Source organism: Eumetopias jubatus, unplaced genomic scaffold (genome assembly GCF_037043125.1).
Source record: "Eumetopias jubatus isolate StellerSeaLion01/CBP00866 unplaced genomic scaffold, mEumJub1_p1.0 scaffold_15, whole genome shotgun sequence".
NCBI classification, from domain to species: Eukaryota; Metazoa; Chordata; class Mammalia; order Carnivora; family Otariidae; genus Eumetopias; species Eumetopias jubatus.
In genome coordinates, this window is record NW_028274821.1 from 28,375,601 (window position 1) to 28,388,179 (window position 12,579).

The 12,579-nt window shown below is 41.0% G+C and overlaps 1 pseudogene; it reads right to left on the reverse strand.

The window, feature by feature from the left end:
* Positions 1-8,948: 8,948 nt before the first annotated feature.
* On the reverse strand, positions 8,949-9,872 carry LOC114223398 (putative ribosomal protein uL10-like pseudogene; annotated as a pseudogene).
* Between the last annotated feature and the right edge of the window lie 2,707 nt (positions 9,873-12,579).

Sequence of the window (12,579 nt, forward strand, 5' to 3'; positions counted from 1 at the left end):
TTGAGTGGCCCAGAGAGAAACAGGGACGAAGATTGTCTATACATGAGCTGTTGTGGTGATTTCTCTGAAGTGTCCATCAAGTTGTGCATATGCAATTTGCAGGGCTTCAGGAAAAAGGATACTTTTAGTGATCCAGTGATTCCAAGCCAAAAGGGTGGGAAAAAGTGGAAAACATTAGTTTGGAGAATTGTAGCCAGGCTTTGGGGGAAACTAGAAGAAATTAGGATTTCGTCCCGTTTATAGTGAACTCTGTTAGAATCTAATATCCACAAGGTTGTGTTATTGAAACATAATTTTTCTTTCTATAATCACCCCCATTTTTACCAAGGACAGCCAAATTAAGACTAATTTATTTGTGAAATAGAGTTGTTGTTGTTGTTTTTGTTTTTTTAACTTGGCCTGATTATCAAATTGCTGTAAGTCATAGCTTAAGAGAAAAGTTCCTAGGATTCCTTACTAATTAAAGCTCCCAAACATCTGTTTTCTTTATCCTGTTAATTCATCATGAATTTCTGTCTCTTTGTCTACAGTGTATAAAAGCCACCTGCCTTGCTTATAGACTCAGATACAAGTTTTGGGCTGTTTTTCCAAGGGGCTTTATTGGCTCCATAAAGTCTACCTGAGTTCCTTAAATCATCTAGTCCTATCTGAGTCTGTGCATGTCTCCTCTCGAATATGACATTTCAGTCAAAGCCTTGGTAATATAACCAGTGTTTCCAATTGTGTCCTGTTACAAGGAGAGCAGATTCTTATTAAATTTATGCAAATAAACATATCGTCATGAAAATATAAGAATACTCCCTGAAAGTTTTAAAATTCTGGACAGACCAGGTAGGGAGGAAAAGATAAATGTTTCAGTTTGTTCACAAAGGTATATAAAGGTATATTTTGTCCAACTGCTTTAAGTTATAGCTGAAAAGAAAATAGCTTCTTTATACTGGAAAAAAGCATTTAATAAATCAGTGTCTCAAAAATTTTATAAAAATTATAATCATCCTCTATTCATTGAGTTCCAAATGATTAATTCTTGTTTTGCTTGAATCCAAATTAGCTCCAGAAATTCTAACCCAGTTCAGTTTTATGCTCTTAAGGTTATCAGAAACCTATATTCAAGAGTTCTTTCCATCAGTCTTACTGTAGATGAAGCACATTTGCAGAAAGCTTTGTAAAAGCATCTGAGTAAACCTATAACTTCCTGTAAATTATAAAAGATGTAAAAACGGCCATGCTTAAAGACCTGATGAGAGATCATTACAATGTAATTTACAAGGAAATTGGTTATTTCTATGACACACAACAGTTCAAGGTAGTAATATATCAGGACATAACAGATTTCTAGGAGTTTCATACAATTTCTAGAACACTCATTTTAATAACATATTTCTATATAAGTATAATCTAAGAGTGCTTAGTACCATTTATTTGACACTGCTTCCTATGTAACCTAACATAACAAATAAGCCTTAGTAGTGTAATATCTTCTTTTTTTTATAAAGTGACCAAATCTCTTGAAAATGTTGCACGGATCCTCTGGAACGTTTTATTTTTTTTATTATTATGTTATGTTAATCACCATACATTACGTCATTAGGGTTTTTTAAAATAATTTTTTATTGTTATGTTAATCACCATACATTACATCATTAGTTTTTGATGTCCTGTTCCATGATTCATTGTTTGTGCATAACACCCAGTGCTCCACGCAGAATGTGCCCTCTTTAATACCCATCACCAGGCTAACCCATCCCCCCAGCCCCCCTCCCCTCTAGAACCCTCAGTTTGTTTTTCAGAATCCATCGTCTCTAATGGTTCGTCTCCCCCTCCGACTTACTCCCCTTCATTCTTCCCCTCCTGCTATCTTCTTCTTTTTCTTTTTTCTTAACATATGTTGCATTATTTGTTTCAGAAGTACAGATCCGTGATTCATCAGTCTTGTACAATTCACAGCGCTCACCATAGCACATACCCTACCCAATGTCTATCACCCAGCCACCCCATCCCTCCCACCCCCCACCACTCCAGCAACACTCAGTTTGTTTCCTGAGATTAAGAATTCCTCATATCAGTGAGGTCATATGATACATGTCTTTCTCTGATTGACTTATTTCACTCAGCATAACACCCTCCAGTTCCATCCACGTCGTTGCAAATGGCAAGATCTCATTCCTTTTGATGGCTGCATAATATTCCATTGTGTATATATACACCACATCTTCTTTATCCATTCATCTGTCAATGGACATCTTGGCTCTTTCCACAGTTTGGCTATTGTGGACATTGCTGCTATAAACATTGGGGTGCACGTACCTCTTCGGATCCCTACATCTGTATCTTTGGGGTAAATACCCAGTAGTGCAATTGCTGGATCGTATGGTAGCTCTAATTTCAACTGTTTGAGGAACCTCCATACTGTTTTCCAGAGTGGCTGCACCAGCTTGCATTCCCACCAACAGTGTAGGAGGGTTCCCCTTTCTCCACATCCCCGCCAACATCTGTCGTTTCCTGACTTGTTAATTTTAGACACAGGTGTGAGGTGGTATCTCATTGAGGTTTTGATTTGGATTTCCCTGATGCAGAGCGACGTTGAGCACTTTTTCATGTGTCTGTTGGCCATTTGGATGTCTTCTTTGGAAAAATGTCTGTTCATGTCTTCTGCCCATTTCTTGATTGGATTATTTGTTCTTTGGGTGTTGAGTTTGATAAGTTCTTTATAGATTTTGGATACTAGCCCTTTATCTGATATGTCATTTGCAAATATTTTCTCCCATTCTGTCGGTTGTCTTTTGGTTTTGTGGACTGTTTCTTCTGCTGTGCAAAAGCTTTTTATCTTGATAAAATCCCAATACTTCATTTTTGCCCTGGCTTCCCGTGCCTTTGGCGATGTTTCTAGGAAGAAGTTGCTGCAGCTGAGGTCGAAGAGGTTGCTGCCTGTGTTCTCCTGTAGGATTTTGATGGACTCCTGTCTCACGTTTAGGTCTTTCAACCATTTGGAGTCTATTTTTGCGTGTGGTGTAAGGAAATGGTCCAGTTTCATTCTTCTGCATGTGGCCGTCCAATTTTCCCAACACCATTTGTTGAAGAGACTGTCTTTTTTCCATTGGACATTCTTTCCTGCTTTGTCAAAGATGAGTTGACCATAGAGTTGAGGGTCCATTTCTGGGCTCTCGATTCTGTTCCATTGATCTAGGTGTCTGTTTTTGTGCCAGTACCATACTGTCTTGATGATGACAGCTTTGTAATAGAGCTGGAAGTCCGGAATTGTGATGCCGCCAGCTTTGCTTTTCTTTTTCAATATTCCTCTGGCTATTCGGGGTCTCTTCTGGTTCCATACAAATTTTGGGATTATTTGTTCCATTTCTTTGAAAAAAGTGGATGGTATTTTGATGGGGATTGCATTGAATGTGTAGATTGCTCTAGGTAGCATTGACATCTTCACAATGTTTGTTCTCCCAATCCATGAGCATGGAACGTTTTTCCATTTCTTTGTGTCTTCTTCAATTTCTTTCATGAGTATTTCATAGTTTTCTGAGTACAGATCCTTTGCCTCTTTGGTTAAATTTATTCCTAGGTATCTTATGGTTTTGGGTGCAATTGTAAATGGGATCGACTCCTTGATTTGTCTCTCTTCTGTCTTGTTGTTGGTGTATAGGAATGCCACTGATTTCTGTGCATTGATTTTATAGCCTGCTACTTGACTGAATTCCTGTATGGGTTCTAGCAGTTTTGGGGTGGAGTCTTTTGGGTTTTCCACATACAGTATCATATCATCTGCAAAGAGTGAGAGTTTGACTTCCTCTTGGCCGATTTGGATGCCTTTGATTTCTTTTTGTTGTCTGATTGCTGTGGCTAGGACTTCTAATACTATGTTGAATAGCAGTGGTGAGAGTGGACATCCCTGCCGCGTTCCTGACCTTAGGGGAAAAGCTCTCAGCTTTTCCCCATTGAGAATGATATTCGCTGTAGGTTTTTCATAGATGGCTTTTATGATATTGAGGTATGTACCCTCTATCCCTATACTCTGGAGAGTTTTGATCAAGAAAGGATGCTGTACTTCGTCAAATGCTTTTTCTGCATCTATTGAGAGGATCATATGATTCTTGTTCTTTCTTTTGTTAATGTATTGTATCACATTGATTGATTTGCGGATGTTGAACCAGACTTGCAGCCCAGGGATAAATCCCACTTGGTCATGGTGAATAATCCTTTTAATGTACTGTTGGATCCTATTGGCTAGTACTTTGGTGAGAATTTTTGCATCCATGTTCATCAAGGATATTGGTCTGTAATTCTCCTTTTTGTTGGGGTCTTTGTCTAGTTTTGGGATCAAGGTAATGGTGGCCTCATAAAATGAGTTTGGAAGTTTTCCTTCCATTTCTATTTTTTGGAAGAGTTTCAGGAGAGTAGGTATTAATTCTTCTTTAAATGTCTGATAGAATTCCCCTGGGAAGCCATCTGGCCCTGGGCTTTTGTTTGTTGGGAAATTTTTGATGACTGCTTCAATTTCCTTAGTGGTTATAGGTCTGTTCAGGTTTTCTATTTCTTCCTGGTTCAATTTTGGTAGTTGATACATCTCTAGGAATGCACCCATTTCTTCCAGGTTATCTAATTTGCTGGCATAGAGTTGCTCATAATATGTTCTTATAATTGTTTGTATTTCTTTGGTGTTGGTTGTGATCTCTCCTCTTTCATTCATGATTTTGTTGTTTTGGGTCATTTCTCTTTTCTTTTTGATAAGTCTGGCCAGGGGTTTATCAATCTTGTTAATTCTTTCAAAGAAACAGCTCCTAGTTTCATTAATCTGTTCTACTGTTCTTTTGGTTTCTATTTCATTGCTTTTTTCTATTTCATTTCTGCTCTGATCTTTATTATTTCTCTTCTCCTGCTGGGTTTAGGCTTTATTTGCTGTTTTTTCTCTAGCTCCTTTAGGTGTAGGGTTAGGTTGTGTATTTGAGACCTTTCTTGTTTCTTGAGAAAGGCTTGTATTGCTATATACTTTCCTCTCAGGACTGCCTTTGCTGTATCCCAAAGATTTTGAACAGTTGTGTTTTCATTTTCATTGGTTTCCATGAATTTTTTTAATTCTTCTTTAATTTCCTGGTTGACCCATTCATTCTTTAGTAGGATGCTCTTTAGCCTCCATGTATTTGAGTTCTTTCCGACTTTCCTCTTGTGATTGAGTTCTAGTTTCAAAGCATTGTGGTCTGAAAATATGTAGGGAATGATCCCAATCTTTTGGTACCGGTTGAGACCTGATTTGTGACCTAGGATGTGATCAATTCTGGAGAATGTTCCATGCACTAGAGAAGAATGTGTATTCTGTTGCTTTGGGATGGAATGTTCTGAATATGTCTGTAAAGTCCATTTGGTCCAGTGTGTCATTTAAAGTCTTTATTTCCTTGTTGATCTTTTGCTTAGATGATCTGTCCATTTCAGTTAGGGGGCTGTTAAAGTCCCCCACTATTATTGTATTGTTGTCAATGTGTTTCTTTGCTTTTGTTATTAATTGCCTTATATAATTGGCTGCTCCCACGTTAGGGGCATAGATATTTACAATTGTTAGATCTTCTTGTTGGATAGATCCTTTAGGTAGGATATAGTGTCCTTCTTCATCTCTTATTACAGTCTTTGTTTTAAAATCTGATTTGTCTGATAGAAGGATTGCCACCCCAACTTTCTTTTGGTGTCCATTGGCATGGTAAATGGTTTTCCACCCCCTCACTTTCAATCTGGGGGTGTCTTTGGGTCTAAAATGAGTCTCTTGCAGACAGCATATTGATGGGTCTTGTTTTTTATCCAATCTGATAGCCCGTGTCTTCTGATTGGGGCATTGAGCCCATTTACATTCAGGGTAACTATTGAAAGGTATGAATTTAGTGCCATTGTATTGCCTGTAAGGTGACTGTTATTGTATATTGTCTGTGTTCCTTTCTGATCTATGCTGCTTTTAGGCTCTCTTTTTGCTTAGAGGACCTCTTTCAATATTTCTTGTAGGGCTGGTTTTGTGTTTGCCAATTCCTTTAGTTTTTGTTTGTCCTGGAAGGTTTTTATCTCTCCTATTTTCAATGATAGCCTAGCTGGATATAGTATTCTTGGCTGCATATTTTTCTCGTTTAGTGCTCCGAAGATATCATGCCAGTCCTTTCTGCCCTGCCAGGTCTCTGTGGATAGGTCTGTTGCCAGTCTAATGTTTCTACCATTGTAGGTTACATATCTCTTCTCCCGAGCTGCTTTCAGGATTTTCTCTTTGTCTCTGAGACTCATAAGTTTTACTATTAGATGTCGGGGTGTTGACCTATTTTTATTGATTTTGAGAGGGGTTCTCTGTGCCTTCTGGAATTTGATGCCTGTTTCCTTCCCCACATTAGGGAAGTTCTCTGCTATTATTTGCTCCAATATACCTTCTGCCCCTCTCTCTCTTTCTTCTTCCTCTGGGATCCCAATTATTCTAATGTTGTTTCATCTTATCGTATCGCTTATCTCTCGAATTCTGCCCTCGTGATCCTGTAGTTGTTTATCTCTCTTTTTCTCAGCCTCTTTATTTTCCATCACTTGGTCTTCTATATCGCTGATTCTGTCTTCTGCCTCATTTATCCTAGCAGTTAGTGCCCCCATTTTTGATTGCACCTCATCAATAGCCTTTTTGATTTCGACTTGGTTAGATTTTAGTTCTTTTATTTCTCCAGAAAGGTTTCTCTAATAACTTCCACACTTTTTTCAAGCCCAGCTAGTATCTTTAAAGTCATGATTCTGAACTCTAGGTCTGACATCGTACTAATATCTATATTGAGTAGGTCCCTGGCAGACGGTACTACCTCTTGTTCTTTTTGCTGAGGTGATTTTTTTCGTCTTGTCATTTTGTCCAGAGGAGAACAGATGAATGAGAGAACAGAATGCTAACAGGTTAACAACGTCTCCAGCAAATATACTCTATACAAATCAGAAAAGACCTGAAACCAGGGGACAAGAAAGGAAAAGAAAGAAGAGGGAAAAGAAAAGGAAAAAGAAAAAGATAAAAACAAACAAAAACAGAACAAAACAAAAAAAAAACAGTATGATCAAATATGATCAGGCTAGTGCATAGATCAGTGCCACACACTAGCTTTTGGGCATATTTTGGTCTGTTAGAAGAAAGTGCCTGCTAAAATTTTAAAGGAAGAAAGACTTATATATGTACAAAATAAGGGTTGATACAATGAAGGGATGGCAGATGACTGTAAAGATGAAAATTATAAAAGATTTTATAAAAGGACTTGATAAGATAAGAAGTTGTTTTTAAAAAGAAAGAAGATTTAGAAAGAAAAAGAAAAAAGAAAAAAAAAGGGAGAGAATGTGATCAGGCAGGAGACTAGAAAAAAGCCATACACTAGTGATTTAGGGTATATTTTGATCTGTTAGAAGAAATTGTATCTCAAAATTTTAAAGAGAGAACAACTTATATATATATGCCAAAAATAAGGGTAACTACTATGAAGGGATAAAAATATGACTCTAAAAATAAAAAATAAAAATTTTTTTTTAAAAAAGGGATTGAGAAGATGTTTGAAAAAGGGAAAAAGAAAAATAAAAAAAAAACAGTTAAAAAAATTAACTTTGAAAAACTAATGAATTATGGTAAAAAAGCCATGAATTCTATGTGCAGTATTCCCCTAGCGCTGGAGTTCTCCTGTTCTCCTTGATTGGTAAACTTGGTCTTGGCTTGCTGGCTGTTCGTGCTGATCTTCTGGGGGAGGGGCCTGTTGCCGTGGTTCCCAAATGTCTTTGCCGGAGGCGGAATTGCCCCGCCCTTGTGAGTCTGGGCTAAGCAAGCTGCTCCAGTTTGCTCTCAGGAGCTTTTGTTCCCTGCAAGCTCTCGGTACAGCTTTGGAGGACCAGGGTGAAAATGGTGGCCTCCCAATCTCTGCCCGGAGGAGCTGAGAACTCGGGGCCCCGCTCCTCAGTGTGCCCCCAGAGAAAAGCAGTCACTCCCATCTCCCCGGTCTCCGGCCGCACTCAGTGCTCACCCGGTCTGTGACCGAGCGTTGCTATCTCTGGCACCTGACCCCGGGTGGAGTCTCCAAACCCAGCAGATCCCTGCGGTGTGCTTCCGCGCCGCTCCTCCCCAGGGGAGGAAGGGGAATCTCCCTGCTCTGCCGCTTGTTGGGTCCCTGCTGGAGGAGCAGTGGCCCGACTGGGCCGTGGATCACAGTTTATGGCCACCCCGAGCTGAGAGCCCGCGCCTCAGCTCCGTCTCTGCAGCTGGCTTCCCCGCTCCGATACCCGGGAGCTCTGCTGCACTCAGGCACCCCTGGTCTTTCTGTGACCCCAAGGGTCCTGAGACCACACTGTCCCGGGAGGATTCCACACCCCGCTTAGCCACTGGAGCGACGTCCCTCAGCAGAGCCGACTTCTAAAAGTTCCAATTTTGTGCTCCGCGTCTCTAGCACTTGCCAGAAGCGGCCGACGGAGGCCCCCTCCCCGCCTTCTATCCTCCCGAATATCACCTTGGATTCACTTCTCCGCACGTCCTACCTTCCAGAAAGTGGTCGCTTCTCTGTTCAGAGAGTTGTTGCTATTCTTTTCTTCAATCTCCTGTTGAGTTCGTAGGTGTTCAGAATGTTTTGATCCCTATTCAGCTGAATTCCTGAGACCAGATGAATTCCAGGTCTCCTACTCCTCCGCCATCTTGCTCCGCCCCCCCCATTAGTTTTTGATGTAGTGTTCTATGACTGGAATATTTTAGTTACACTGTGATTGAATACTTCATTTTAGAATTCGATTTTGGAAAGTTTGTGTTAAAAAAATCAAAATATTTGAACGTTTGATTAAATAGGATCATAGATCATTAAGCAACGATATTTATTCAACTGAAGTGAAAATAAAAGGTTGTTTTGTTTTGTTTTAAGAAAAGTAAGCTTTTATTCCCCTGTTTCACAAATAAAGTGGGCTGGGTTGGTTGCTTTTTTTGGTGATTAGTCAAAGAGACCAAATCCCATATCCTCGTCCCACTCTTGTGAATCTTCCTTTGCTTCCACCTTGGCTGTGGCCGTGGCAGCCACGGGAGCGGTAGCCATGAATGCAGGTGGATCAGCCAAGAAGGCCTTGACCTTTTTTAGCAAGTGGAAGTGTGATCAGTCTCCACAGACAACGCCAGGACCTCCTTGTATCTGTTGATGGTAGAATGGGGCACTGATGCAACAGTCGGGTAACCTAGCTGCAAGACGTCCTCGGGCAACACTGCAGATGCCCTCTGGGAAGCAAGAATGCATTTGCCTCTGTGATGTCAAGCCCTTCAGGGTTGTAGAAGCTGCTGTAGTGCAACACCTGCTGGACGACCAGCCTGAAGGACAAGGGGGAGATGTTTAGCTTATTCAGCTGTGTGGCTTCCCTGGCTCCCACTCTTTCTCTGGTCTTAATCAGCTGCACCTCACTCAGGATTTCACTGGTACCCCTGGAGATTCTAGTGGTGATGTCTAAAGTCTGGAAGTAGGAGGCCTTCTCAGGCCCCCAGACAAATGTGGTGGGCTGGCACCGTGACTTTACTGGGACTATGACACCAGTACTGGCGGCAGCTGGCACCTTATTGGTCAGGAGCATGTCCCTGATCTCAGTGAGGTCCTCCCTGGTGAACACGAAGCCCACATTCACCCAGATATGAGGCACTAGTTTCTCGAGAGCTGGGTTGTTCTCGCTGGATGCCCTCAGATGGCCTTGAACGTCATGGTGTTCCTGCCCTCGGCACCACAACCTTCCCGTGGCGGGACATGCAGATCTGCTGTGTCTTCTTGGAACCCACGTTGTCAGCTCCACAGTAGAGCATTTAGATGATCATCCAAAAGTTGGATGATCTTAAGGAAGTAGTTGAACTTCCAGGTCGTGCTGTCTTCGCTGGGCATCATGGCGGAGCATCAGGGACGGGCTTGCAGGGTTGAAAGATGATGTTCCTCTCACAGGGATGCCTGGAGAGAGGAGGGCCAACAATAAAATATTTTAAAGGCAAATGCAGAAGGTTACACAGTTGTGAACAAAATTCAGCTCTTTTAATATTAAGACTCAGTTTTCTTGAATAATCTGATGAAGACAAAGCATTAAAAATTTGTATATCTAGGCCATTGGCCTTTACATTAAATGTAAGGAAAAACTTTGTTTATAATTTTTTGTAATAAGCAAACCAACAGTCTAAGAAAATTTTTTGTCTGTAAAAAGAGAAAAAAACCTAAGTTCTACTTTTGCATCAGTATACTTTTGGTATTAAAACTCATTCTTTAATAAAATCTTAAATAAAATCTATTTTGGCATGGCTTGTAAGAATCCAGGCAGGTTTCTCTTTTGTTTTGATGGCAACACCTCATAAGGTCCTTCCCAGGGAGGTGACAGCATATGCTTTTTTCCAAAGACCTTGATGTCTACTTGGTCTTCCAGTTGAAAGGTGTGGCAAGCCTCATCAGTTGGTAGAGGCCATGCCTCTTTTACCTATTGGTGATGTGCCTCAGGTAGACAAGGTAGTCCTTGTTTAGAGTTAGTCATAGCATCACATTTTTCACTTACTCCATGAATGGAAGGTTTAGAGATGTCAGTAGGCTTTGACGATCAAACACTATTTCAAAAGGGGTCGATCCATGTCTCCTACTTGGAGCATTCTGGATCTTAATAAGGGTCAGGGGCAATGTCGTTGGCCATTCATGCTTAATTTCTTGGTATTTCCCTACAGTCCTTCTTATGTCTAGATTTTTACATTCCATTTGCCCGGATGATTGAGGATGATATAGGGTATGAGGTTTTAACAGGTACCCGAGAGTTTTTGCAAGCAAGTGGTTTATCTCTGCTATCAAATGAGTTCCTTTTTTCTGACTCAATCCATAAAGGAATGGCAAAAAGAGGAATGGTCTCAGGTATTAATTTCTTTACTACTGTTGTGGCATCTAGTCAGAGAGCATCAGCCCATCCACTGAGCATACAGACAATGACCAAACAGTGAGAGTAGCCCAAGGCTAGGGGCAAATCTATAAAATCCATCTGAAGTTCCTGAAGGTAGTGTGGGCCTAGGAGGACTTCCTGGGGTATGCTAATTACTTCTAGGAATTTTCTGACATTTACAAGTAGTGCACTGGGAAATAATTTGGTCAGGAATGTTGTAGATGCTAAGGCAAAATCAATTGTCTTTTAGTTCCTTAATTATCTTTACAGATGTGTCCAATTTGTAGGGAGATAAGTACAGGCCAAATGGTTAAAAAAAAAAGGGTGCTCTAGGAAGTCCATCTGACCCACTATATAATCCATCTGATAGTTGTTTAACACCCTTTTGTATCCAACTGTTCCTGGTAGACTATGGGACATTTGCCGGGTAATTAATACTGTCAGTCGGGGATAAAGGTAGGGTTAGCAACTGGGTAGAGAAAGGATCAGGAGGTCTATTTGAGGTGCATTCTTAGCAGGTCTGTCAGCCATATCATTTTCCAAAGATATAACATCAGATTTCTTAGTATGGGTTGAGCAGTGAAGAATGACGATTTTAGAAGGGGGATGAATAGCTGTAATAGGTCAGCAATTATAATTCCATTAGCAATGGAAGTAAGATGACGGAGGGTTAGTTAAAAACGCTTGTTTGTGGGGCACCTGGGTGGCTCAGTCATTAAGTGTCTGCCTTCAGCTCAGGTCATGATCCTGGGATCCTGGGTTCGAGCCCCGCATCAGTCTCCCTGCTCCACAGGAAACCTGCTTCTCCCTCTCCCTCTCCCCCTGCTTGTGTTCCCTCTCTCGCTGTGTCTCTCTCTGTCAAATAAATAAATAAAATCTTAAAAAAAAAAAGAGCTTGTTTGTAAGGGGTCTGTCGCCATGTAGAGAGGTGCTGTGTTTTATGAACATGTAAGAGAGCAGGCACCACGTGGGGACACACAGGGGACTAGGGGAGCTTAATGTCAGAGTCCTGGCTTTGTCAATCAAGGCGGCAGCTGCGGCCACCACAAATAAGCATGGGGGCATACCAGATGTCAGAGGGTCTGATGGGCACAAGAAATATGCTACTGCTGTATCCAAGAGGCACAGGGTTGTCCCAGAATGCAGGCTGTAATACCAGTACTTTCATGACAGTATAAACAAAACGGCTTGTCAAAATTAGGTAAGCTAAGAGCTGGGGGTGTGGACAGAGCCAGTTTTAAAGCTTCAAAGGAGGTGAATGCCTCTGGAGTCCAGGAAATAGGCTCTGAATTGATAACCTGATTGAAGAGCATACAAAGGTTGATCAAAAATTGCGAAATTAGAACTCTTTAGAGGCAGGAGCCAGCTTCCCCTAAAAATTTACGTAACTGTGTTTTCATTTTGGGGAGAGGGATGGACAAAATTGACACAAGATTTGGAGTAAGATTTTGAAAGCTGTGAGACATCTCCTAAATGGGTAACATCATTCTAAACAGATAACAGTTGTTTGCACTCTTTGAAGTTTGGATGTATTGGCTTTATGGCCTCATTCAGCTAGTGCCTTTAGAGAATGAAGGCGTGCACCACAGCTCCCTGCTTGGTTTAATTACAGACTATAAGTTCATTATACATTGTACCAGAGGGAGCCTTGGGTAAAGGTTATAGCATCTAGGTGGGCTTTAAGGA